Genomic DNA, 25,080 nt, shown 5'->3' on the forward strand with positions numbered 1-25,080 from the left:
GGAGTTGTAAAGCAAGGGAGATGAGGCAGAGTTTGGACTTTGTCCCCCTAAAATCAGGTGGAGTTTGTCTGGAGTCCCATATTAAATTTTGTACCAACTGTACAAAATGGGAGTTGGATAAGAAATGCCATGGTCAAATCGTAGATTAAAAAAGTAGAATTCATGACATGGGAAGAATATACATTCTAGGTTCTTTAGATTAAATTATTCATTCAGGTAGAATTGTTCACTGAGGACCCAAAGCTTAATTCCTACAAGGTATAAATCCCTGGTACTTTTAGAGAAAGGCCTTACATTTCTTTAAACTTCAGTTCTGACAGCTAATACTAAAACCCAAGTCTTATGACTCCATATAGAATTCTTCACTACCACACTCTCTCCCTAAAAGGGAATTTGCTAGAATTTCGGGGAAAAATTCATTGGTTCTCAGGGAGATAGGACAGGATAATAAGATGACTGCCTTAGTCCAGCAACAGCAGAAACGGCTGTGTGAGTTTTGCTTTGCCAGTTATGGGAATAAATCTTTCCTGAGTCATCCTTATCATCTGGTCCCCTTGTGAGTAGAATTTTTCTTTTAAATCTGCCAGTTTCTTCGTTAGTATGTAGTTGAGATTTGCCTTATCACCAACAATTATAACACACATTTAAATAACAAACTGATTTCTACTCTCTCCACAGCCATTTTTAACAGACATGTTGGATTTGTAATACTAAAAACCTATCATTTCATTATGCCTTTGAAACACTTAATAAAATTCACAGTTTTTAGATTAGTTTCCTTTGGCATGCTGTACAGGTTAAACCACTTGTCTCAGTTCCTCATCTTTATGTTTAGGTGCCACTACACATTTACACTTGAGATTCCACCGGAGCTGAAAACTCAGCATTTCCAAAGCAGAACACTTTTCTCCTGAAAATGCTTTTCCTCCTGCATTTCTACCTCAGGAAGTGGTATCACCATCTACAAATTGCCCAAGTCCAACATCTGGATTTCACCTTAGACTTGGCTTTTTTAAAATAAATCTCCAACTCTAATTAGAATTTCAGACACGTTGCTTTCCATTGCCTCCTTTCTATATCCATGGCGATTATTTAAACCTTCATCATTGTAGGGTAAAATATTGTAATATCCTCTTGAGTGATCTCCTTGTCTCAAGTATTTACTCCCCACTGCCTCTGGGAATAATCTATCTGAAATACAATCTGACTACACTACTTCCATTCTTAACATCATATAAGAGCTTCCAATCACTGATGGGGCAAAGGATGTCAAAGATCTCTACTATCATCTTCTCTCATTCTTCAATCATTTATTGTTATACCCCTTGTCAACTTACCTAATTATCTACAACCACTTGCAACTCCCTAGTTTTCCATACCTCTCCCCCACATCAGTTTTATTTTTCTCTCCTGCCTAGAATATCTTTTCTTTTTTCTTAGTCATATTTAAGATTCACTTTATACTTCTCTAGTTCTAACAAATTTTTCCTGGACCATCCTGACTAGGTTATGTGCACTTCCTCTGGATCCTAAAGCATGTATCTTTTGCTCTATTAATAACTTCTCTGTAACCAGCCATTCATGTATGTTCATCTGAGAATTCAGTAGGTCTCCAAAACCAACTTCAGGTTCAATGATTTGCTAAAAGGTCTCACAGAACTCAGAAAATCCCTTATACTCAGACTTAGGGTTTATTACAACACAATTATTTTACAGATTAAAATAAGCAATAGGAAGAAGCAGACAGGACAGTGTACCAAAGAGTTCCAGGCATGAGCTTCCAGTTGTCCTTTACCAGTACAGTTATGTAAACAGCATTTATTACTCACAGCAGAGAGTATTGCCAATCAGAGAACCTCATCTGAGCCTTGGTGTCCAGACTTTTTATTGGGGGTCAGCCTCATAGACACAGATGACCACCTGAATGTCTGACTTTAGTCTCTAATCCCTCCAAAGGTGGAGCTGATTATGTATAAATCACATGGTTAACATAGACTATTTGTCATGGTCAAAGATCTCCATGTAAACAAAAATGCTTTTGTCAGGTAGAATATTCCAAGGGCTTAGAAACTAACTCTCAAGAGCAAGGCACAAAGTTGCAAACCTATCTTTGGTCAAGGTTAATCTGCGCTCACATATTCCCACTAAAGTATGATCCCCATAAAAAAAAAGAAAAAAAACCTGTGCCATGTTCATCTCTGAATTCTAATTGTCTATACATGTTCAGCCCAGAGTTCAGAGCATAGTATGCAACTGCACAATGAATGAATGAGTCACAATATAAAAAATGAAGGAAATCTTTAACAGCTCTTGAAAATTTTATACAATTTCCTCACCACCATCTTCGAAGACTTAAGCTGAATTTACATAAAATTAAATATGTCTCTTATATTTCAATACTCACCCAATTTCTGTTTTGCTCTTATCTTTCAGTACATGAATAAGATGTACATTGTTAACAGATGAAGGAAAACACAATAGCCAAAAGAATAGACACAGTTTTCTACCTTCTCCTATTCACTGCAAATGAACCAACTCCCTTAGGTCATTTGGGTAATGGAACCATATAATGAAGATAAGGAAGAAAAACTTTACCAGAGATAAGCAGTGAGGTCTCCGGAGGAAGGAAATTTGTTGTTGTTTTTTGTTTGTTTGTTTGTTTTTGCATCTTCCTTCTGTAGGACATCTCCAATAAGTGGAATCAGGAGAAATTTGGCTATCATATATAATTCCTGTGGTTCTAAGGCTTCCTTTCTTCCAAACAACTAATTCATAGATAAATCACTGTGTCATATAGCTATCGTGTGTGTGTGTGTGAGAGAGAGAGAGAGAGTGTGTGTGTGTGTGTGTGTGTGTGTGTGTGTGTGTGTGTGTGTATGCGTTTGTCTATGACACCATTAGGAATCTGTTTTTTTTTTTTTAATTGTCCTTCTTCTTGATAGATCTAATGCTAATCCCTTACTCTCAATGTACCATAAAGTCTCTCCTTAGGTGATCTTTTGAAAATGCAAATTAGTTCACATCACTATGCTTATACCCTACAGTGGAATGCCAGTGTCATTTAGAATAAAATGAGTATTCTTGCTATGGGCTACGGGACCATAAATTCTACATTATCTAGCCTCTATCTTTCATTCTCACCTATACTCATTCTACTATTTTAACTTACTTAACTTACTTTAACTTACTTTAACTACTATTTTACAACTTGAGTTGTAAGCAACTTACAACTCTCTAGAATTATTTTGTTCATTTATTTCTCTATATTCTATGTTCTTCTGACTACAATGAAAACTCCATGAGCTCAGGAACCTTAATTACCTTACTGTTGTAGCTCCAGTGCTTAGAATGGTGCCTGACACATGGTATTTATTATCTGTCAACTGTCAATCATTCATATGGCAGCATTAATAGGTTTTATCATGAGATGGTAGAGCAGGTCAGTAGATAGCAACTTCACTAGGAGAAGTGGGAAAAGTTTACACAAGTGGTTGCTGCTATGGTAAAATTAAGCATGATAGAACTTTGAGTACCCAGGAAATGTACTAGGACATCAGACTCCTGAAATCAGGGAAGCCTACAAAGTAATATGAGAGGAGAAAACACAAAGGCAAAATAATGCTACTTTCATCTTTCCAGACTACCTCTCACTTCAGTGCCCTTCCAGTCTTCTCTTGGTCACCACTCCCACATTGTTTCCAGCATACAGGAATGGAAGAAAATAACATGAAAAACCTTGTTCTCTTTCTATTGTTAATTCCTTAGTGGTACCTGGAAACATTTAATATTTAAACACCTTCATTAACTGTTTATTACTTGTAAGATAAAAGAAGACACCTGCATCTCTTAATGACTCAACTATTGTCACTATTCCCAGTGACCCTATGCATCCAAGTATTCTGTTGACTACTCAATGGTACTGGTAGCAGTGAGGGGGTAAAATCAAGTTTATTCTCCTTAAGGAAGAAGTAGATAAGAGAATAACAAAGAAGGACATTTTTCCACCTCACTGCGGTGGGAAAAAGGAATAGAATGGGCAATCAGTAGAAATTTATTCATGCTCAAAAAATCCTCTTTTACAAATGAGGAAATTGAGATTTTAGCTAGAATAAAAAATAAGAGAAAATCATAATTCTAATTAAGTGGCAAAGCTGGGTTCTGAATCCCCAAAAGCACTTTTCTCCAAGGCCAGTACTCTTTGAGTCACAGCAGGATGCCACTTCAAGGGTGAGACCAAATGGAGGAAAAGGCATTAGGAGGAATCTTGTGGCTGCGTTAATTAATATTGATATTTATCAGATCTGCCTTCAGGCCCAGAATATGTATACACAGGAATATGGTAGCTGGAGTGCTAGAAAGTATCATGCTATGTATTTTACCTTTTTTCTTTTTTTCCTTTTTTTTTTTTTTTTTTTTTTTTTTTTTTTTTTTTTTTTTGAGAAGAGGAACATAAAGAGGCGTCTGACCTGGCACACTGAGAAGGAAACATACTTGGCTGGTTCCCTTTCTCCAACCTATACGGAAAGGGTTGGGAGAGAGCCTGTGGCTCTGGTTAGAGAAGCAGCTGTCTCTCTGGGGGAGATAAGCTCTAGTTCAGCCAGGCAGGCAGGCAAGCAGCCCAGAGCTGATCAAGAGAATCATCCTCCTCCGAGTTGCTATCATGGGACTCTCAAGGGGTTAAGCATGGCAGATTTTTTGTTGTTGTTGTTGCTATGCACAGCCAGAGAACAAGCAGATTGTTGCTGACAACTCCAGGAGCACCCCCTTTAATAGGTGAAGGGTGGATTCAACCACAACGCACTTGCTGACGTGCAGCTGATCCCTAGAGACTCCAGGCTGTTTTTGTGTGTGATCAGTGTAATATTCCACTGCTAAATTTAGGGACCCTGCATCCTATGACAATGGCACCTCACCATGACTAATTAACAATAAAAACTATGGATGGTGACAGGTTTAATTATTTAATCTCCAAGATTTTGATTAAATTAAAACCCTTTACCATAAGACAAAAAAAATTATAACACACAAGTTAAGGTTATAAAATAATAAGGCTGATACCACAAATCACAAGAGGAAAAGGATTTCATGATCTAACCTCTCTCTTTCTGTGTATATGAGATTACTCTTCTGTGTGTGTGTGTAAAACCCTGAAGATGCCTGTGTATGTATGTAGTAGTGAACATTAGTATGTGTATGCATATAATATGAGAGATGTATATGCACATGCATTTAAAAAAATTATGGCTATATAGGGATGTATTTACACATGGCTGTGTATGTTCATATATATGTTTACATATATGTGAACAACTCTGAACATTCATATGTGTATATGCACCACTGAAGAGGTATGCACATATGTGTGGACAACATTGGAGTTGCATATTATATGTAACCCTGAAAATGTAGCTGTGTATACAGAACTGGGTTTTATATATTCAAGTATTAAGATGCATGCATGCATATATGTGGTGTATTCACCTTGTGAGAGGACTAGGCTGGTCCTGGGGATGTATTTGTATGTATTTTATATACATAAAAAATCTATATGGATGTATGCAAATGGTATGTGTATATCTTACATATAATATATATAATGTATATATTCAGTAATATATATTATAAATATACATTGACAATAGATTATGTAGTATATATTAAAATATAGATGTACCACTAGGTGTATGGTTGTACGCATGAAACACTTGAGATTTATTTATAAGTCCTACATGTTAACCTGTAAAATGTTATTCATGTGAATTTATATTTAATGTTGGAAGTATGTGATATATATAATACTAAAAATATGTGTGACTGTGTTCATAATATTAGAGATAAACGTGTAAATATCCACCACACAGGAAGTATGCACACCGCTCCTGATGCATGGTGTTTCTATGTATTATTTTTTTAATTATATAACATATATATATATCAAATTTTGGCATTTTAATATTTTTTTTTGAGTGAGAAGGTGCAAGTGAGTGAAGGAAGAGAAAGAGAGAGAATCCCATGAGGGGGAGAGAGAGAGAGAGACAGAGACAGAGAGAGACAGAGAGGGGGAGAGAGAGAGACAGAAAGAGAGAGGGAGAGAGAGAGAGAGAGAGAGAGAGAGAGAGAGAGAGAATCGCCACTCACCCAGGGTTCGCGTTTTACCCAAAGTGGGGCTCATGCTCACCTGCAGCAGGATTCCAGCTCATGAGCTGTGAGATCAGGGCCTGAGCTGAAGTCAGATGCTTAATGACTGAGTCACCTAGGTGCCCCATTTTAATAATTTTCAAGTGTATAGTTAAGTGCATCAGTGCATTCACATTGTTGTGCAACCAGCACCACCATCCATCTCCAGAACTTTTTCAGCTGGCAAAACTGAAATGTACCAATTAAACAACAACTTCCCATTCCCTCCTGCTTTCAGTTCCTGGAATCTGCCATTGTACTTTCTGTCTCTGTAAGTTTGACTACTCTAATTACTTCATGAGTAGAATCATACAGTATTTGTTCATTTGTGACTAGTTTATTTCATTTGGCATAGTCTAATGGGTTCATCATTGTTGTAGTGTATGTCATAGTTTTCTTCCTTTTTTATAGAGTTGAAATGCAATGTTACATTAGTTTCAGGTGTACAACATATGGATTCATAATTCTGTATATTACTTCACCCACCATAAGTGTAGTCATCATAGCAATGTTATTCCAATATTATTGTCATATTCTCTATGCTGTCTTTTTCATCTCTGTGACTTATTTATTTTATAACTAGAAGTTCGTACCTCATAGTCCCTTTTATCTATTTCACCCTTCCTTCCACTCACCTTCCCTCTGCCAATCACTAGTTTGTTTTCTGTATTTAAATCTGTTTGTTTGCTTTGTTTTATAAATTTCACATATAAGTGAAATCATTTGATATTTGTCTTTCTGTGACTTGTTTCACTTAGCATCATGCCCTCTAGGTCCATCTATGTTATTGCAAATGGAAAGATCTCATTATTTTTATGACCAAGTAATATTCCAATATATATATATATATATATATATATATATATATATATATATGTATATATATTGGATATACGTATATATACGTATATATATGTATATATATTATATATATGTACATATATATAATTATATATACACACATACATACACATGCATAGCTACAGATACACACCATATATTTTTCATCCATTTATTTATCAATGGACAGTTAGGTTACTTCCATATCTTGGCTACTGTAAATAATACTACAATAAGCACAGGGATATGTACATCTTTTGAATTAGTGTTTTTGTTTTCTTGGACTAAATACACAGTAGTGGAATTACTGGATGTAGGGCAATTCTATTTTTTAATTTTTTGAGGAAACTCCATATTGTTTTCCATATTGGTTGCACCAATTTATATTCCTATCTGCCAATTGTGCACAAGAGTTCTCTTTTCTTCAATCTTCACCAACGCTTGTTATTTCTTGGCTTTTTAGTCTAGTCATTCTCACAGGTGTAAGGTGATACCTCATTGTGGTTTTGATTTGCATTGCTCTGATGATTAGTGAGGTTGAACATCATTTTATGTGTCTGTTGGCCATCTGCATGTTTCTTTAGAAAAATGTCTATTCAGGTCTTCTGCCTACTTTTTAATTGTTTCAATTGAATAGTGTGTGCGTGTGTGTTGAGTGGTATGAGTTCATTATAAATTTCAAATGTTAATCCCTTATTACATATATCATTTGCAAATATCCTCTCCTATTCATTAGGTTACCTTTTTGTTTTACTGATAGTTTCCTTTGCTGTGCGAAAGCTTTTAATTTTGATATCATCCTAATAGTTTATTTTTGTTAAAATAAAAATAAACTTGCTTTGCCTGAAGAGACATATACATAAATATGTTGTTAAGGCCAATCTCAAAGTGATTATTGCCTATGTATTCTTCTAAGAATGTTGTGGTTTCAGATCTCACATTTAGGTCTTTAATTTTGAGTTTATTTTTGCATATGGTGTTAGAAATTGTTCGAGTTTAATCCATTTGTATGTAGCTGTCCAGTTTTCCAGCACCATTATTGAAGAGATTGTCTTTTCCTCATTGTATATTCATGTCTCCTTTGTTATAGATTAACTGACCATATAAGTGTGAGTTTTCCTTCTTTTTTTTTTTTTTTAATTTTTTTTAACGTTTATTTATTTTTGAGACACAGAGAGACAGAGCATGAACAGGGGAGGGGCAGAGAGAGAGGCAGACGCAGAATCGGAAGCAGGCTCCAGGCTCTGAGCGGTCAGCACAGAGCCTGACGCGGGGCTGGAACCTATGGACCGTGAGATCATGACCTGAGCTGAAGTCGGACGCTTAGCCGACTGAGCCACCCAGGCGCCCCCCTTCTTTTTTTTAAAAACTGAACAGTACTCCATAGAGTGTGTATATATATATATATACATACACACACACATGTATATATATGGAGACAGAGAGAGACCACATTTTGTTTGTTCATTCATCTGTCAATGGACCTTTTGGCTACAGACATACCTTGTTTTATTGTGCCTTGTTTTATTACACTTCTCACATATTGCATATTTTACAAATTGAGGGTTTGTGGCAATCCTGCTTCAAACAAGTCTATTGGTACCAGTTTTCTAACAGTATTTGCTCATTTTGTCTCTCTGTCACATTTTGGTAACTCTCACAATATTTCAAACTTTACTCATATTTGTTATGGTGATCAGTGATCTCTGATGTTACTGTCATAATTTTGGGGGTGGTTATCACTGAGAGCTGTGGCCATGTAAAACAACAAACTTAATCAATAAAAGTGTGTGTTCTGGGGAACTTAGGTGGCTTAGTTGGTTAAGCATCACTTGATCTCAACTCAGGTCATGATCTCATGGTTCGTGAATTTGAGCGCCACATGGAGCTCTGCACTGGCGGTGCAGAACCTGCATGGGATTCTGTCTCTCCTTCTCTCTGCCCCTCCCCCATTTGTGCTTGCACTCTCTCTCTCTCTCTCTCTCTCTCTCTCTCTCTCAAAATAAATACACTTAAAATTTTTTTTTAAGTGTGTGTTCTGACTGCTCCATCATCTGGCTGTTCCCCATCTTGACCACTCTCACCCGCTCTCCTTGGGTCTCTCTATTACCTAAGACACAACAGTATTAAAATTAGGCCAATTAATAATCTCACAGTAAGTGTTCAAATGGAAGAAGGAGTCACACGTCTCTCACTTTATTTGTTTTAATGTTTGTTTGTTTGTTTGTTTATTTATTTATTTATTTATTTATTTATGAGAGACAGCACAAGTGGGAAGCGACAGAAAGAGAGGGGAGACACAGAATCTGAAGCAGGCTGCAGGCTCTGAGCTGTCAGCCCAAAACCCAATGTGGGGCTCAAACCCATGAACCGTGAGATCATGACCTGAGCCAAGGTCAGACGCTTAAACAACTGAACCACCTAGGAACCCCACACATCTCTCACTATAAATCAAAAGTTAGAAATAATTAAGCTTAGTGAGGAAGGTATGTTGAAAACCAAGGTAAGTTGAAAGCTAGGCCTCTCACGCCAAGCAGATTAGCCAAGATGTAAATGCAAAGGGAAGGTTCTTAAAGGAAGTTAAAATGCTGCTTCAATGAATACATGGATGATAAGAAAGCAAAACAGCTTTTCTGCTGATGTAGAGTAAGTTTTAGTGGTGTGGATAGAAGGTCAGACCAATCACAATATTTCCTAAGCCAAAGCCTAACCTAGAGCAAGACTCTATCTTCTTTTAGTTCTATAAAGGCTGAGAGAGGTGAGGAAGCTGCAAAAGAAAAGTTTGAAGCTGCCAGAGTTTGGTTCATGAGGTATAAGGAAAGAAGCTATAGCCATAAAAATGCAAAGTGAAGCAGCAAGTGCTAATGTAGAAACTGCAGCAAGTTATCCAGAGGACCTAGCTAAGATAATTCATGAAAGATGCCATGCCAAAGAACAGATTTTCAATGTAGATGAAAAGCCTTATGCTGGCAGAAGATGCCATCTAGGACTCTCATAGCCAGAGAGAAGTGAATGCCTGGCTTCAAAGCCTCAAAGGACAGGCTAACTCTCTTAATAGTAGCTAATGTACCTGGTGACTTTAAGTCAAAGACAATGTTCATATACTATTCGAAATCCTAGGGCACAGAATTATACTAAATCTCTTATGCCTATGCTCTATAAATGGGGCAACAAACCCTAGAAGGTAAGGTTTACAACATGGTTTGCTGAATATTTTAAGCCCATTGTTGAGACCTACTCCTTAGGGGGAAAAAAGATGTTTTAAAAAATATTACTGCTCATTGACAATGTACCTGGTTGCCCAAGATCTCTGATGGAGATGTACAATGAGATTAATGTTGTTTTCATGCCTCCTAACACAATACCCATTCTGTACACTGTGGATCAAGGAGTCATTTCTACTTTCAAGTTGTATTATTTAAGGAGTACATTTAATAGGGCTATAGATGCCATGGAGCCTGATTCCTCTGATGGATCTAGGAAAAGCAAATTGAAATCTTCTGGAAAAGATTCACCACTCTAGATGCCATGAAGAACATTTGTGATTCATGGGAAGAGGTCACAATATCAACACTAACAAGAGTTTGGAAGAAGTTGATTCCAACCTTCATGGACGATTTTAAGGATTTCAAGACTTCAGTGGAAGAAGTAACTGGACATGGTGGAAATAGAACTAGGATTTGACATGGAGCCTGAAGAACTGCTGTAATCTCATGAACAAAATTAAATGGATTAGGAGTTGCTTCTTATAGATGAGCAAATAAAGATTTTATCTTGAGATAAAATCTACTCCTGGTGGCAATGCTACAAAGATTGTTGAAATGACAGCAAACGATTCATAATATTACATAACACATGGTTGATGAAGCAGTGGCCAGGTTTGAGGAGACTGACTCCAATTTTTTCTTAATTTTTTTTTCATGTTTATTTACTTTTGACAGAGAGACAGAGACAGAGCATGAGCAGGGGAGGGGCAGAGAGAGAGGGAGACAGAGAATCGGAAAGAGGCTCCAGGCTCCAAGCTCCAGCACAGAGCCCAATGCAGGGCTTGAACTCAGAAACAGTGAGATCATGACCTGAGTCAAAATTGGATGCCCAAACTACTAAGCCACCTAGGGGTCCCAAGAGAATGGACTCTAATTTTGAAAGAAGTTCTGCTGTGTGCAAAATGCTGTCACACAGCATCATATGCTATGACGAAAATTTTTGGGAAAAGAAGGGTCAATTGATGAGGCAAACTTCACTGTTTTCTTATTTTAGGAAATTGTCACAGCCACCACAACCTTCAGGAAGCAGTACCCTGATCAGTCAGCACCAGCAACACTGAAGCAAAACCCTCTACCAATAAAAAGATTACAGAATGCTGAAAGTCCAGATAATGGTTAGCATTTTTTTAGCAATATAGTATTTTTTAAAGTTTATTTTTCCTTGAGATAGCGAAAGATAGAGGACAAGTGGGGGGGGGTGGGGGAGAGAGAGAGAAGGAGACACAGAATCTGAAGTAGGCTCCAGGCTCTGAACTGTCAGCACAGAGCCCAACGTGGGGCTTAAGCTCACAAATGGTGAGATCATGATCTGAGCCAAAGTTGGACACTTTACTGACTGATCCACCCAGGTGCCCCAGAAATACAGTATTTTTAATCAAAGTGTGTCTATTATTTTTTAGACATTATGCTATCACACACTTTATAGTAGAGTGTAAACATAACTTTTATGTGCATTGGGAAACCAAAAAAATTCATTAGTCGCTTTATTGTGATATTCATTTTAGTGTGGTGTCTAGAATCAAACCCACAATATTTGAGGCATGCCTATATTGTATGCACAAACATTTGTTCACGTCCCTGCCTTCAATCCTTTTAGGTATATCCCTGTAAGTAGAATTGCTTGATTATAAGGTAATTCCATAACATACTATTTTCCATAGTGGTTGCACTATTTTGTATGTAATGCTCTTATTTCTATGTGTGTTCACTATATAGGAAACGCATACAACTATGCATTTATATTTTTTTATTTATAGAATTATAGATATAGCATGTGAATATAAAGCACTGGCTGTATGAGTGTGTATATAACACTAAAGCTAGATTGCTGAATATATACTATGAAGTGTGTGTGTGTGTGTGTGTATAATAGTGATGATTTATATTCAGGATCATGTTCTCATTAAAAATGAAATTTTCTCGGGGCGCCTGGGTGGCGCAGTCGGTTAAGCGTCCGACTTCAGCCAGGTCACGATCTCGCGGTCCGTGAGTTCGAGCCCCGTGTCGGGCTCTGGGCTGATGGCTCAGAGCCTGGAGCCTGTTTCCCATTCTGTGTCTCCCTCTCTCTCTGCCCCTCCCCTGTTCATGCTCTGTCTCTCTCTGTCCCAAAAATAAATAAACGTTGAAAAAAAAAATTTAAAAAAAAAAAATAAAAAAAAAAATGAAATTTTCTCTTAGTGACTTTTGCTGTATAAAAAACCACCCCAAAACATGGTAGCTTAAAATAATAACAAATTACTTTGTTCATAAACATGAAATATGCCAGAGTTTGGCAGCGATAGCTCTTTCCTATTCCAAGCTCATAACCTGGGTGGCTTGATTGGAGGGAGGTTCTGCTTTTACAATGGTTCAGTTCAGTCAAATGGCTGGTAAATCAGTGCTGACTGTCATCTGAGGACTCCACCATGGCTTGGGGCATCAGCTTCAGTTCCTCACCATCTGAGCCTCTCCATGGGTTGACTGAACTTCCTTACCACATGGTGGCTGTGTTTCAAATATAAGCATCTTAATAAGAGAAGCCAGTGGAAACCATTTTGCTTTTCATGACGTAACTCTCAAAGTCAGATAGTATCACTCCTGGCATTAAGATTTAAGGGAGAGAACACAGACCCTACCTCTTGATAGGAGGAGTGTCCAAGATTCATTATAAGAAGAATATGTGGAATGGGAGATACTATCATGGCCACTTTTAGAAAGGATAATCTTTGGAAGGGAAGGAAAACAAAAAGTTAGGGAGGGAGCCAAACCATAAGAGACTCTTAAAAACTAGGAACAAACTGAGGGTTGATGGGGGTGGGGGAGAGGGGAAAGTGGGTGATGGGCATTGAGGAGGGCACCTGTTGGGATGAGCACTGGGTGTTGTATGGAAACCAATTTGACAATAAATTTCATATTAAAAAAATAAAAAATAAAAAATAATAAAAAAGCAAGGATAACCTGCCACAGTCACATGTTATTATTTCCAAACAGTTTGAAAGATATATTTCTTAATGCATGCAACAGATATTTATTAAATGCCTACTGTGTGTCAGCATTAGGAATTAAACAATAAAGGAAACACAACATGCTTGCCCTTGTGGGGCTTATAGAGCAAGAAACCAAGAGAAAAACAAGTATGTGCCATGTCATATGATAAGTGTTATGGCGAAAAATAAAGCAATATAATGGGTAAACGGAATGATGCGGATTGGGAATGACTATTTTGTATAGGATGATCTGGGACATAATGTCCAATGATGTGACTTTTGAGCAGCACCTAAAGAATGAGGAGGGACTAAGCCTTGAGGATAAACACATCAGGAGACAGTAGCTCTAAATGGAGTCATGGATAAAGGCCCAGAAGTCTAACCACACTGATATGTTTGAGAAAGAGTGCAGCCAGTATGCCTGAAGTATACTGGAGGAGCATGGTAGGAAACGAAATCTTAGAGGTTATGGAAACCAAATCATGTTGAAATAGTAAGATGATATTATCCTTCCTGATGCAAAAAAAAAATCCCACAGGGAACATACCACTAATAACATTCTGTTTAGCCACATTGTCTTTGTTTCAATCACATTCTTTCCACAAACACTGAATACAAGCTTTTGTGTGTGGTAAGTTAGTGGGCATCAGCTGTCATATGGATTTGTAGGAAGTTGGCCAACTGATAAAAATTGCCTCTAACCTTGGAGATGAAAATTCAGGTCTCAGAAGGATATGAGACATCCCTTCTGTCTGAATCTGTTCTCTCTGCCTGCTTCATGCCGCGTCTGTGCACACGAAATGTTCAACATACTCACGGACCTGAATGGCAGAGGTAATAATGGTGCTGGCATTTAGATGCTTAGATTTGTGTTCGTCAAAAGGACTTACAGAAGATTTTGAAGTTTGGTTTCCTTACTCCCCAGCTTCCTGATAAAATTGGGTGCATCCTTCTCCTTGTCACCATTAACATCAGAAGTAATAAATGGAGAACAGCTGCAATGAAACCAGCCGAATACCCAGCAAACGCTGATTAGTCTCTTGAGGAGTTTCTTTAGTGAGAAGTTGTTTTTAAAACTGGTTGCAGATTAGCAGCACTTGGGGAATTTTGCCCACCTTAGCGCTCTGGAGTTGGGTCCAGGCATGAATTGTTTTTTTGTTTGTTTGTTTGTTTGTTTGGTTTTTAGCTCCCTAGGTGATTCTAACATGCAGCCATATTGGAAAACCAGCACTGTTGCTATCAGGCTATGCCTACTAGATGCTACAAGGACTTGTGTTTTATTGCCTTAAACAACATCATGCAAAATAAATTAGTATGCCTGAAGACTAAAACCTATTAAAGTCCCAGGGTGCCTGGATGGCTCACTCGGTTGAGCGTGGGACTTCAGTTCAAGTCATGATCTTAAGAGTTCGTGAGCTCAAGCCCTGCATGGGGCTCAGTGCTGCCTGCACAGAGCCCATTCTGGATCCTCTGTCCCTCTCTCTCTCTGCCCTTCCCCCACTCATTCTTTCTCTTTCTGTCTCTCAAAAATAAATAAAACATTAAAAAAAACTATTAAAGTCCCAATTTTCAAATGATTTCTTTGAAGAAACTTTCTCGGTAAGTGCTGATTTTACAAATGTCACTGGAGGGGTGCAGGGGTGGTTCAGATGGCTTAGCGTCTGACTCTTGATTTTGGCTCAGGTCATGATTTCACAGTTCCTGAGATGGAGCCCCTCATTGGGCTCTGCGCTGATGGTTCAGAGCCTGCTTGGTATTCCCTCTCTCCCTCTCTCTCTGCCTGTCCCCTGCTCTATCTCTCTCTAAATAAATAAGCAACAACAACAAAAGTCACTGGAAATGATGGCAACATCATTCAGCCTATCCCTCACTCCATTCTTTCCTTCCCAATTTTGCTCCTCATCTTTGAGAGAGCAAGCAGCATCATTCCTTTCTTGTGAGAGTATCTTCTGAATAATTCCCGCCCATCACACAATTCTCTGTGTTTTTCATATTTTAGTATTGTGATACACATATATTAATTAACTTAAAATGTTTTTTTCATCCTGCAATAAACATGCGTTAGCCCCAAGATTTTGGGGCAGTTTTCTCTGCCTGGCATGTTTCTCTGCCAAGTATCTAAATATACTTTCTCATTTCCTCCAAGTCTCTCTCTGATCATATCATTTCATCAGTTTGGCCTTCAATTCCATCCTACTCATTATATCCAACATTCCTGACTATAGATTGTCTCTGTTTTAATTTTCTCCATAGAGCTTTCACCATTTAACATACTCTGCATTTTTTGTTCATTTGTTTGTTTATTGTTATTCTCGTCTAGTTAGAATATTACCCCACAGGAACAGGACATTTGTGTTTCAGTTTTGTTCACTATTGTATTCTTAGTGATTAGAATGATGCCTGATACATAGCAGTTGCTCAATAAATATTGGTTAAATAAATGAATGAATAAATTGCCCTGAGCTCTAGCCATATAAGCTTTCATTATTATCTGAACCTACTAGGTATTTTTCTAGTTAGTTATTTGCACACATGTTGTTTCTTCTGCTTGGTGAGCCATCTCCACTCCCTCAGTCTCTAAGACCTTTGCTGTTACTTACTTTGTGAAACTTCCCGCTCCCTCAGGCAATTGTGGATTCAATCAGCTGTTGTGTTGCAATAGCTGTTTGTTTATTAGCATTATGTTGTTAGAGGTATCTATTAGAACATTGCAACATGGTCTCTTAAGTATTTATTCCCATGTCTTTCTCCCTTTACTACAACACACTGTTTCTTAGGGATAGGAAATGAGTCTTATTTACCTTTGAATGTGCAGCATAGAGCATAGAATGTAGATATATATTCGCCAAATGAAGGAATTAGTAATTCAACAGTTCAGATCAATATATCTGTCTGTGAGTGTCCAGGAATGCTGACTGGGAACAAAAGGCAAAAACAACAAGAAGTACAAGAAAGAATACCAGGTGACATTTCTTCCCAAGAGTGGAAATTATTTGTTTTGTACACTGTATTTACATGAACTGATAGGAAATGGAGATTAAAGTGAAAACCAACTAATGGAATTTGAAAGGGCAAGTCAGGGTCAGACTTGAGTTCTTCTTTTTCCTGCCAACAACAATGTTGTCTTGTTGGTACAAGACAGGAGAAATGGCTATTAGAAGATGCTTATGTAGTGCTGCTAATGAGATCTGGGTCATAGGTGAAAGCAATTCTCCAAGTGTGGCAGAAACTTCTCTCTTTTGTCTTGGAATTTGTGACAATAATGTCTGTGAGTATTATTCAGGGACTCTAACCAAGCTCAAAAGTCTTGTCGAGGCAAACAAAACTTAGATGTGATTAATTTTAGAAATGGCCCCTTTTAACAGACTATACATGTGAGTGTGAAAATACCTGTTGGAGTTTGCTTCCTAAGTCTCTGACATTCACAAGATGAATAAGGGAAGCCAGCTGGGGCTGAAAACTTCAAAACTACCTCTGATAGTGGGAAACACTAAAGCCATTTCGTTGGCAATGTCATCACACTCAAAGAACCATGTTACATATTCACCCAAAGCACACTGTGAGAAATAATCTGTTGATCACTCCTTTTTTTTTTCTTAAAGTAAGTTTTACCTCCAGCATGGAGCTTGAACTCATGACCCCGAGATCAAGAGTCACATGCTCTATTGACTGAGCCAGCCATGTGCCCCCACTCAGATATTCTGAGACACATCTTTATTCTGGAAATTGTTGCAGTTTATATAATTCAAGGCTATTCCAGTTCTCTAATGAATTGATATGGTATTAGGTATAGATTTTTCTTAGATGACCTTTATCAATTTGAGGATATTCCCTATTATTCCCAACTTGAAGGGTTTTTAATATTATTATTATGGATGGATGTTGAATTTTGTCAAATGTGGGTTTTTTTTTTGCATCTACTGAAATTACCATATAGTTTTTCTCCTTATTTTCTTAATACAGCATTATATTACTGGATTTAATTCAAGTATTTTTGTGTCTGTGTTCATGAGAGATATTATTCTATAGATTTACTTTCTGATAATAGCTTTGTCTAGTTTGTCTATCAGGGAATCCTGGCCTCATAAGATGCCAGATGGGAAACCTTTAATTCTCTGGAAGAATTTTTATAGAGTTGGAATTATTTCTTTCCTAACTTTTGAGAGAAGTCACAAACAAAACCATCTATACATGGAGTTTTCTTGATATGAACGTTTTTAACTACAAATTTATTATCTAATAGGTATAGGGCTATTCTGATTATTTTTATTGAAGTATAATTAACATACGGTGTTATATTAGTTTCAGATGTATAACATACAGATTTCATGATTCTATACATTACTCAGTGCTTAGCACAGTAAGTGTAGTCACCATTTGTCACCATACTATATTGTAATAATATACAATAGACTATATTCCCTGTGTTGTCCTTTTCCTCCCCATGACTTATTTATTTTATAACTGGAAGTTTGTACCTCGTAATCCCCTTTATATATTTTGTCCTTCCTCCCACCCACCTCCCTCTGGCAGCTACCAGTTTGTTCTCTATATTTAAGAGTGTTTTTTGTCTGTCTCTTTTTCTCTTTGTGTGTTCATTTATTTTGTTTTTTTTTATATTCCACATATAAATGAAATCATATGATTATTAGTTTTTCTCTGTCTTATTTCGCTTAGCATAAGTGAAATCTATATCCATTCATGTGGTCACAAATGGCAAGATCTTACTCTTTTATGGCTGAGTCATATACCATTGTGTGTATATTATACACACATACACTATACCTTTTTCCCCACACACACTACATCTTTATTCATTCATCAATCAGTGAACACTTGGGTTGCTTCCATATCTTGGCTATTGTAAATAGTGCTGCAATAAACATACACATAATTTTTAATTAGTGTTTTCATTTTCTTTGAGTAAATAGGCAGTAGAGGTATTCCTGGATTGTATGGAATTTTCATCTTTAATTTTTTGAGGAACTTCCATATAGTTTTTACAGTAGCTACATTTACATCCCCACCAGTAGTGCCAAGTTTCTATTTTCTCCACATTCTCCCCAAACACTTGTCATTTGTCTTTTTGATTCTAACTATTCTGACTGGTGTCAAGTGATAACTCATTGTGGTTTTGATCTGCATTTCCTTGATAATTAGGGATGCTGAGAATCTTTTCATGTGTCTTTTGACTGTCTATTCAGGTCTTCTTCCATATTTTAATTGGATTTTTCTTTTTTCTAGCGTTGAGTTGTAAAAGTTCCTTATATATTTTGGATAATAAGCCTTTATTGGGTATATAATTTGCAAATATCTTCTCCCATTCAGTTGTTTTGTTGATGGTGTCCTTTGCTGTGCAAGAGATTTTTTTATTTTGATATAATCCCAGTAGTTTGTTTTTACTTATATTTCCCTTGCCTGAGGAGACACATCTAGAAAAATGTTACTAAGGCTAATGTCAAACAGATTGTGGCCTCTGTTTTCTTCTAGGAGTTTTATGGTTTCAGGTCTCATATTTAAATCTGTAATCAATTTAGGGCTTATTTTTGTGTATGGTGTAAGAAAGTGGTTCAATTTCATTCTTTTGCATATAGCTGCCTAGTATTCCCAGCACCATTTATTGAAGAGACTGTCTTTTCCCCCATTGTATATTCTTGCCTCTGTTGTCCTAGGGTAATTGACCATATAGGTATGAGTTTCTGAACTCTATTCTGTTCCCTTGATCTATATGTCCTTTTGTGCCAGGGCCACAAAAGGTTTTGATTACTACAGCTTTGTAGTATATCTTGAAATTTGGATTTGTGATTCTTCCAGCTTTATTCTTCTTCCTTAATATTTCTTTAGATACTATCATTTTCTTTTTTAATAAGATTTGATAGTTTTTTATCTCTCAAAGAATGTGTCTATTTCACATGTGTATGTATATATTTTTTGAACAACTGTAGACTCTGTAGTAAAATTCTCTTTCATTCCTGAAAATAATTGGTTGGTTGGTTGGTTGGTTTTTCATTGGTCTGGCTAAAGATGCATCTGTTTCCAAGAACTAGCTTTTTTTTTCCATTGGTATTCTCTGTTCTGTTTCTGTTTTCAAGAATAAATCCAGTATCAATTACTCCACCATGGCTGGAAGTTGAAATCTTATATGTTATATTCTGGTGATTTTATAGTTAGCCTTATTGTGCATATCCTGAAATTGTTTCTTTTTTTCAGAAATGGTGGAGTTTATGTTTCAATTAAAATAATCCTGAAAGAATGGTAAAAATAAATCAGGGAAACTAAATGTTGAGATTTTAGATGGACTAGGTCTGCTAGTGACTCTTAACAGAAGAGATGTAGAATCATAAATATATTTAAGTTACATTTCTGTGACTATGAATTTTCTTTCCCTATTCCTGAATTCTACTAATTTAAAAAGTGCTACCTTGGGCACCTGGATGGCTCTGTTGGCCAATCTCCTGACTCCTGATATCAGTTTAGGTTGTGATCTTGCTGCCATGGGATCAAGCCCAACATTGGACTCCACATGCTGAGGGTGGAGCCTGTTGGGATTTTCTCTCTCCTCTCTCTCTCCATCTCTCTCTGCCCCCAACCCCCTTTTTCATGCTTGCTCTATCTCTCAAAATAAACATTGTTTTAAAAAGTGCTATCGGGGCGCCTGGGTGGCACAGTCGGTTAAGCATCCGACTTCAGCCAGGTCACGATCTCGCGGTCCGTGAGTTCGAGCCCCGCGTCGGGCTCTGGGCTGATGGTTCAGAGCCTGGAGCCTGTTTCCGGTTCTGTGTCTCCCTCTCTCTCTGCCCCTCCCCCATTCATGCTCTGTCTCTCTCTGTCCCAAAAATAAATAAACGTTGAAAAAAAAATTAAAAAAAATAAAATAAAAAGTGCTATCTTGTTTCAAAACACAGTAAGGTTTAGGAATGTAACTAAAATCTGACCCCTGCCTTAGAGTTGTTCATAGTCAAGTAGGAAGATGAAATTTAAGAAATGTCAACAATGTAAGGCTGATTGAAATAAGTGTCATAGAATATATGGATACCCTATTACAGCATTTCATTTTACTATATTTGAAAGCAGTTTTCATGACTCAAGTCTAGAATCAGTCTGCAAATCAAAGCACAGCAAATATGTCCATTAGAATCTCTCTTTTTTTTTTCTGTAATAGATGAAAATGTACAGAGATTCCAGAAATACTCCTAATTGTTTACTTGCAAAAAGCAGACACAGGGCACAGAATAGAGAAAAAAATTAGAATGAGGTAGGGAAAAGTGATGGAACTTATAAGTTGTTTTGATAATGGTGACTCCATTTTGAATGTCTCAATGAGTATGATATATCAAATAATTGCCTAATAAAAATCCTTTTAGACAAAATACAATTTCGAGATATCTGTAGGTCTTTATTTGAAATGAATTAATCATACCCAAATTTGTCTAAAAATTATAAGATGTTTCAAAGACATCATGAACATGGAAATATTGCCCATCACTTAATGGTTTCGATACTGCAGGGGAGTTGCAAATCGAAATTAATATTTCTGAGATGAAAGAGCTAATATTCCATCCTGGTGGTAGGAAGGAAAAAAATCTAACAATTTGATTACAACAATAACAGAAAGAAAGAAAGAAAGAAAGAAAGAAAGAAAGAAAGAAAGAAAGAAAGAAAGAAAGACAAAAGAAAAGAAAAAAGGAAAAAAAAAGTTTAAATAGAAAATCAGACCTGCCCCATGGTGTCAAATTATTATCATGTCATATTATAGACAGAAATACCGTGTGGCCCTTAAATTGCTTACTTTTACCAATTCAGGCCAAGTTCTTTGATGTTCAGAATCTAACAATAGCTTTAATGAAAAGACAAATTGGAAAACTGCAACAATTAGCATATATTTGCAAATATTTTATTGTTTGGGGAAATAATAATAACGTAATTGTTAAGTTTACAAAACAGAAAATAAATACAAAGTGTGATGAAAAGTTTTTTGTAAAGAAAAAATATACTTAATAAAAATTTCAATATATTAAAATAATACCAATGCTTATTACTGGGATAGTAAGATAATAAATGATTATAATATTTTTTATTTAACATTTCTGGTAATCTAGTATCTTTCTAACATTAAAAAAAAATCCATGATGAAATTAGAATTTTAAAAATCCAAAATTAAATTATTAGCAACAAATGTGATTTAGAGGGCCATTGTATTTTAGAAAATGAATTCCAACAAACTCGTGTTCTAAATTTGGGGAGAGGATTTCAGTATTATAAATTGTTTGCTAGGTTTTTATTCTGTGATAAATATTTCACTTCTGAGTTTATGAATTTTGCCTTTAAATGCTTTGCTTACTTTTGAAGCATTGTCTCTGAAATTTAGGTGCATTGCCACTACAAGGTACTTGTTTTAGAAAGTGGGATTTCTCCTTAAAAACATATAGAATTTTATGATTTATCTTTTACTGAAAATAATAATAATGAAGATAACCATTTGCTAAAGCAGTTAAGTTTAAACATTTAGTGAATCTTTTTAAGTTGAAAGGTAATACTTTGGGGGACCTAGGTGGCTCAGTCAGTTGGGTGTCTGATTCTTGATTTCGGCTCAGGTCATCATCTCACAGTTCCTAAATTCGAGCTCTGCATCTGGCTCTGTGCTGACAGTGTGGAGCCTGCTTGAGATTCTCTCCCTCTCTCTCTTTCTGCCCCTCCCAGTGTGCTCACATACTCTCTCTCTCTCACTCTTTCTCTCTCTCTCTTGCAAAATAATAGACTTAAAAATTATTTTTAAAAAGTAATGATTTAAAATTAAATTTTTCAGTAGAGATATTTTTCTATTCTCTTCATCAAAACTTCTTTTATTCATGTACTTTAATGCTAATTTTACATACTGACCTTGATCAGAAAGTCCATCAAAATTCACTGAGTATAAGGTCTTATTTCAAACCGTTCTGAGACATATACAGTGTTCTGAGTGTCAGACTTGTTGGTGCAGTGGAGAATGTTGATGATCTAATCCCTTCTTCCCTCCTAGAATTCTAATTTTGTTCCAGGGGTGGCTCTGTTTAATTTGTGGACTTAGCATTGCCATAGGTTCAGAAAATAACTTGACCCAGCTGGAATCAACCAGAACCTAGATTTTGCTGGGAGCTTCTGGGAAAAACATTCTTAAGAAAGATGCAGGAAAAGAAAGCCTTTCTTCTGCCTATCATGAGACGTGGATGTGAATTGCAAAGGCATCTCTCCCACTTCGGAAGATGAAGTGAACACACTGTGGAAAGCAGAGCCAAGAAATTCGTAGAGAATAGAGCCAGAACCACTTGATTAAGTCTGTTCTAACATCAGATCTTCTTGACTTTCTGTTAGATTAGTCAAAAGAGTACTAATTTTTTGAGCCAATTTTATTTGGATTTTCTGTCAGTTGTAGCCAGAAGCCTCCTGATAGAGAGACAGTCTTGCCTTTAGGGCACTCTTTATGAGTAGGCACCTGGACCACCTTAGGGCCACTCCTAGCCACTGGCTTTCTTTCTCAGAGATTGCCCTCTGAAGTTTATCTTTTTCCAATCACTGTCTCTCTTAGTCAAAATGATGAGAAGAATGCCCAAAGGGAGTGTTTGAAAATTAACTTTTCTCCTACTCATATAAATGTGCCAATCTGAAAAGCTTTTACTGATGTGTTTGTGTGTGTGTGTGTGTGTGTGTGTGTGCACGCGCGCGCGCACGTGAACGTGTATTATTTTATGTAATATTTTCTACCATATTTCCAAATGAAACTTTGGAAAGCCAAATTGGTATTTATCAAGATTTTCCTCAGGGAGATTGGACTTCAGGGTTCCTAAATGTAGGGTGGTATTTTTTAATGGAAAGACTTTATGAAGAAAAACCCAAGTATCAGCTTGGTCATCCTCTAGCTATGTGCCTGGGGCCAGTGATTTTATCTTTCTGCTTTTAGGAATATCCTTTTTATTAGTGATAGTAGGACCTACCCCACATGGTTGCTTGTAGGTTTAAATGAGATAACATGAAATTTCACATCTCAGATCCTAACACAGGCAATCAACTAAGTATTTATTCCTTTCTTTCTTTGTTCACAAGAGAAACCCATGTGACTGTCTAGTTTTTCCCTTACTTGAGAAATCTGCAATGTCTACAATCATTCTCAAACTAGAAGGTACTTACTTTATTTTATAATGATTTTTTTTTATTTTTACACAGTAGAGCCCTTTAATTCTTTCCAAAATTAAGGTAAATTGCTTGACACCATCTCCGGAGCTTATTTTTCTGAGAAACCCCAGTGACTCCAAAGGAATTTTAAATCCTTCTAAAGGAGTCTTTTAAGTAGCCTCATTAAACAGAAGTGATCAATAAAGAAAAATCTTATCCTATCACTACCTTTTATTCTAGCAACATAAATCAAATTCCCAACACCCACCTGCATTTGTAAGGTATAAAGATATTTACAATTTTCTAATTTTCAAGAAACTAAACCCACCAAATACGTTCTCTTTTGGGAACATTTTACATATTTATATGCAAGTCCTAAAGTTTCCATGACCTTGCAGTTTGCTATTAACATTTTGTGTAGTCTTTGTCCTAGCTAAAGATATATGAACACATTTTATACAGAGCCCAAATGTTGGCCAGACCTTCCTTATACTTAGAGTCAGATCTTTCCCTTGGAACTAATTTTCCACTAAGATATATTACAGACTATGTTACGTTTGTCCTGGCTAGCAAGAAAACAATATTAAATATCAAATGTATGAGTTGATACACTAAGAATTTCTAATAATTTTGGTTTCTAGACTGGTAAGGAAATGGAGCCATTTTCAATATTTAAAAATTTGCTTATACTACTAGGACCAGAATAACAAAAACAGCAACAACAACCAATATTTTAGTATCTGTTATATGCTAAATCTTGTTCTCCTTTGTGCTTTGTGTGCATTTTCTCTTAAGCATCAGACTATTCTGTCAAGTAGGTACTATTTGATATGGCTATTTCACAGAGATCAAAACTAAAGCTAGGTGATGTTGAGAGATCTGACCAAGGTGACTGGACTAGTATATGGAAAAAGGAATCTAGGATATTAAATCTAAAACTCTGTCTAAACCTAGACCCTATATTGCCAATTGAAATAATTCAAACCACCTCCAAGGATGGATTGGGTTTATACTTTGGTTTTAAAACATGATCAAACAATTAGTCTAGTTTGATATGTACAAAAGAAATCAATGCTGAAGAAATGACAAGTTTGTTTGTTTGTTTGTTTGTTTGTTTGTTTGTTTGTTTATGAGAGTGAGAGAGCTGGGAGAGGGGTAGAGGGAAAGAGAGAATTTAAGTAGGCTTTATGCTCAGCATGGAGCCCAAAATGGGGCTCGATCCTATGACACTGGGATCTTGACCTAAGCTGAAGTCAAGAGTCAGGTGTTCAACGAGCTGAGCCAACCAGGTGCCCCAACAAGTGTATTATTTAAGACTTTTCTCTTAGTCATAGACATTTACCCATTTGAATAACATTTATGGGCACTTCTCCAGAGTAACTGGTAAGTATTTACGTCATGTTTCCCAATGAACTCTCCCAATGAAGAAGTAAGAGCAAACACACATGTATCAAATTTCAATTGACTTACTTTATTAATTACATATGGAACTGATTTAAGATTTTCTAGAAACTCATCTATATTCTATCTAAAATATTTTATGTACTGGGTATTTGATTTTGAGATCTTTTCAAATTTGGCTTACACAAATTTGTAGTATATAACCGTTGAACAGAGACAATATAGAAAAAGTTCAAATAGCAGAATAAATATTGCTTTAGATTACATTGATAAAAGCCTTT

This window comes from Lynx canadensis, chromosome D1, assembly GCF_007474595.2.
Source record: "Lynx canadensis isolate LIC74 chromosome D1, mLynCan4.pri.v2, whole genome shotgun sequence".
Classification (NCBI taxonomy): Eukaryota; Metazoa; Chordata; class Mammalia; order Carnivora; family Felidae; genus Lynx; species Lynx canadensis.